The sequence below is a fragment of the Peromyscus maniculatus genome, chromosome 10, assembly GCF_049852395.1.
Source record: "Peromyscus maniculatus bairdii isolate BWxNUB_F1_BW_parent chromosome 10, HU_Pman_BW_mat_3.1, whole genome shotgun sequence".
In the NCBI taxonomy this organism is placed as follows: Eukaryota; Metazoa; Chordata; class Mammalia; order Rodentia; family Cricetidae; genus Peromyscus; species Peromyscus maniculatus.
Window position 1 is genome coordinate 53,472,658 of NC_134861.1, and position 4,293 is coordinate 53,476,950.

The following is a 4,293-nucleotide window of genomic DNA, read 5'->3' on the forward strand; positions in this document are numbered from 1 at the left end:
TAAGATTTCTGTTTCTATCTTAGTGAAAATTCAGTGCTTCCTTTGGCTAAATTGCTAACGCATGTTATATAATCTCTGCACTGTTGCCAAGTGATCAAATATGTATCAGAAACCACGTGTTACTGACTAGTTTTCTATGACTCTAAATACAATAGCTTTTAAATAATGTTAATGTAGCACTTCAGAAGTTTCAATGAGCTATTAAACACTGTCTTAGGAGTCACGTGATCAGTTTGGACAGAAATGATACTACCTTGATGACTCGTTTTTTGGGTGAGAAGTAGAGTGATTAAGAAAAATACAGGAGTATGTCACAGCCCACACATTTACTATGAATTAAATGTATAACATTGGACTTCAAAGCAATGCTTTCTTTGTGAATTACTTAGAATTATTAAGAGTAAAGAGCAATAATGGGGAAAAAGAGTTCAATGGGTAGGAAGGCATGGAAAATAGGAGAAAGGAAGGAATACAGGATGGGATAAGTAATACTAAAGATGTTTTCTAAAAGTCATATCAAAACTTACGAGTGTAGAAAGTTCTTAAAATGGCATATACATATATAGAAAGTTTATTCCGTGTATAAATTTATAAAGTGTAAATAAAATTTTTCATCTTCATTGAAAATGCTCCCTGGAAGTTACAAAGAACAAAAATCCCAACATCAGACATAGGAGTCCCTCTTTTGAGTTGCTAGCCAGAGTTGTCTATGGAATCCCCAAACACACAGATGTGGTGATAATTTATTTGTGCTAAAATGTGGTGATATTTTATTTGTGCTTTAATAAATAAAGCTTGCCTGGAGATCAGAGGAAAAAGCCAGCCACAACACAGAAGTCGTTCAATGTTAGCACATGCCTTTAACCCTATCACTTGGCAGGTAGGATCTCTGTGTGTTCAAGGCCACACTAGAAACAGAGTCAGGTGTGGTGGCACATGTCTTAAGTTCCAAAACTATTTAGTCATGCATATCTGGAAGTCTGTACAGACAGACAGGAAGTGACAGAGCTGGGTAGGAAGAGGAAGTGATATAACTGAACAGAGAGAACAAATCAGATGGCAGAACAGCAAGGCATACAGATATCGATGGACAGGAAGTAACTCGCATTTGGAAACTGCAGAGTTGGTGAGGTAAGGTTGGCTGGTGGCTTTCCCTATTTCCCTGATCTCTCTAAGGTTTTCACCCCTATATTTGGCTCTGTCTTTTTTATTTAATAAGACCATTTAGAAATTCATCTATACACAGGTTACTGCTATTGTCTTTTGTTGTCCCTCAGAGGCAGAAGTTAAGTCCCTATTGCTAAAAACACTATATACATCACACACAGGACCAAGAGGTCCTTTAGCTAAACTGTATAGAATATCTCCTCCTGTGGACTAGCTTTTATGGTCCCAGAACATGTCACATAAGCTTTGAAAAGAGGGAAGCAACCAACAATCCTACTCAGCTATGAGACCTATGAAGCACAACACAGAACATAATAAAATATCCCTAGGGGTGAAGTAGTGGCATGCATAACTTCGCAGAATGAAACAGTTTTTTTTTTTTTTTTTTTTTTTTTTTTTTTTTTTGGTTTTTCAAGACAGGGTTTCTCTGTGTAGCTTTGCGCCTTTCCTGGAACTCACTTGGTAGCCCAGGCTGGCCTCGAACTCACAGAGATCCGCCTGGCTCTGCCTCCCGAGTGCTGGGATTAAAGGCGTGCGCCACCACCGCCCGGCATGAAACAGTTTTTTAATCATACCTAAGACCCTTTGAACAGGAGGGAAGCCATGCCTGGTGTTGGTAATATCATGGATCTTGGAGAAAAATCTACAACTGCCACCTTTACTAAACCGCCTAATTCCCATTAATATTTTAAACACTTGTCTTTACATTCACAGATAAGTATGGTTCAATCCTAATCCAGAAATCTAATTTTTCCAACAGGCAAAGATCAATGCAGACAACCACAACCAACCAACATACAGAGGTGAAGATCCATCCTAGTCCCTGTAGATACATCTGCAGAACAATTCTCACACCTAAGGATCAGGGATGCATTCAGACATGAGAGCAGAAAGAGCCAGGGGATCAGGGAGTTTGCTGTGAGGCTGTGTCTCCTAGTCATGTCAAAAGCTATATCCAGCCGGGCGGTGGTGGCGCACGCCTTTAATCCCAGCACTCGGGAGGCAGAGCCAGGTGGATCTCTGTGAGTTCGAGGCCAGCCTGGACTACCAAGTGAGTCCCAGGAAAGGCGCAAAGCTACACAGAGAAACCCTGTCTCGAAAAACCAAAAAAAAAAAAAAAGCTATATCCATGAAGTTTCACCAACATGACTGCCTAAACAGGAGCTGAACAAGAGCAATACACGGCCAGAGTAGGTTGGAGGAAAGCCACAGGCTTAAGCCCTACACAAAGAACTGCAGTCAACTAAGGATGGCTGAGAGTGAGAGGTGCCACATTTCCTAAGTGTCACCTTCCCCAAGGAAGAGCCCTCTGATAGGTTATCCAATAACAGTGCTTCAACAACTGAGCCATTTTCTCAGACCCAACTTTGGTCATCATGAGAATAACATGGTCTGGCAGCCCCATGGGGCCAGCCGGGCCCGGATCTAGAAGGAACTGACTTACAGAGGGATCCCCCTGCCCCGTGTTCTGCAGGACCTGTAGGTGATGACTTGTTCCACTGGCAGGCCACCATCATGGGTCAGAATGACACTCCTTACCAAGGAGGTGTTTTTTTCCTGACTCTCTACTTCCCTATAGATTATCCTTTCAAGCCTCCAAAGGTTGCTTTCACTACCAAAATCTATTACCCCAATATCAACAGCAATGGCAGCATCTGCCTGGACATACTGAGGTCATAGTGGTCCCCTGTGGTGGTACTGTGTTCCCCAAAATATTGTGCACCCTAATAAACTTATCTGGGGTCAGAGACAGATCAGCCATTAGATACAAAGGCTAGAAAATGGTGGCACTCACACCTTTAATCCTAGCACTCCAGAGGTAGAAATCCCCCTGGATCTCTGTGAGTTCAAGGCCACATTGGAAACGACCAGGCACAGTGACACATGCCTTTGATCCCAGAAATCCAGCCTTTAATCCCAGGGAGTGGTAGTAGAAAGCAGAAAGGTATATAAGGCATGAGGACCAGAAACTAGAAGCATTTAGCCTGGTTAAGCATGCAGGCTTTTGAGCAACAGTTCAGCTGAGACCCATTCGGATATGAGGACACAGACGCTTCTAGTCTGAGGAAACAAGATCAGCTGAGAAGCTGGCCAGATGAGGTTAGCTGTGGCTTGTTCTGTCTCTCTGATATTCCAGCTTCATCCCAATACCTGGCTTCAGGTTTGATATTTTTAATAAGTACTTTTAAGACTCCTGCTACAGTCCCCAGCATTGGCTGTGTCCAAAGCTCTCTTCTCCATCTGCTTTCTGCTCTGTGACCCCAACCCTGATGACCCACTGGTGCCAGAAATAGGCCACACCTACAAGGCCAGGTTCCCACAGACATCTTCTTGCCCAAGCCAACCCCATGTACAACAGACTAGCAAGAGAGTGGACACAGAAATATGCTATCTAAGTGCCTCGAAGGCTCCATGGGAGACAGTGTCCAAGAGAAGCTTGCAGGCAGAGTGGCCTTCCTGTGAAGCTCTGAGCTATTGGCTAAGGCACTCACAGAACATCCTCCGTTCACACACGTGTCGGCCAATCACTCTCTGGCTGCAGCATATTGGTGGTGCCACTTTCAGCCATTGTGGCCTTGACAGTATCACACCTTTGATGCCAAATCAGCGACCATTGTTATGATCTGCAGTCTTCCTGGTTACACTAGAATTGGTCTATGCCCCAGCTTTTCTGCTTGTCTCTGGGGAATCACACCATGCATGCCTCCCCTACTTGTCCTCAAATGGCGCACTAGTCACTATGGCACTATACGGGGGGGCCCAGTCTGCTCCCTAACCACATGCCCTTTGCCTTTAGAACACAGTACAATCGTGAGGGCCCAGAGCAGAGAGGGCTTTCCTCATACTGTCTGCCACAGAACCATGTCCTCAGGAGTCCAAGTGCATCCTGGAGGCTCCTGGGAATTGGACCAGCGTCATGCAAATGCTTCTGCTCTCTTCCACCGCCGTCCTCTGCAGTGCTATGTGCCGCGTTTCTCTCCTCACACCAGACAGCAGCTGGGAAACATCAGGTTCTATAGAGCATGTAACACCCCAAGAAAGAAGATGACGTTATCGACATGGAGAGATTGAGGTTGTGCTTTTGTATGTGGTGAGGCTTTCCCCACTCTTCTCCGCTGGGAATTT

General features: G+C 44.5%; 1 pseudogene; it reads left to right on the plus strand.

Annotated features, from left to right (window-relative positions):
• The first annotated feature begins 2,643 nt into the window (after positions 1 to 2,643).
• Positions 2,644 to 3,563, plus strand: LOC143267521 (ubiquitin-conjugating enzyme E2 D4-like; annotated as a pseudogene).
• Positions 3,564 to 4,293: the final 730 nt, after the last annotated feature.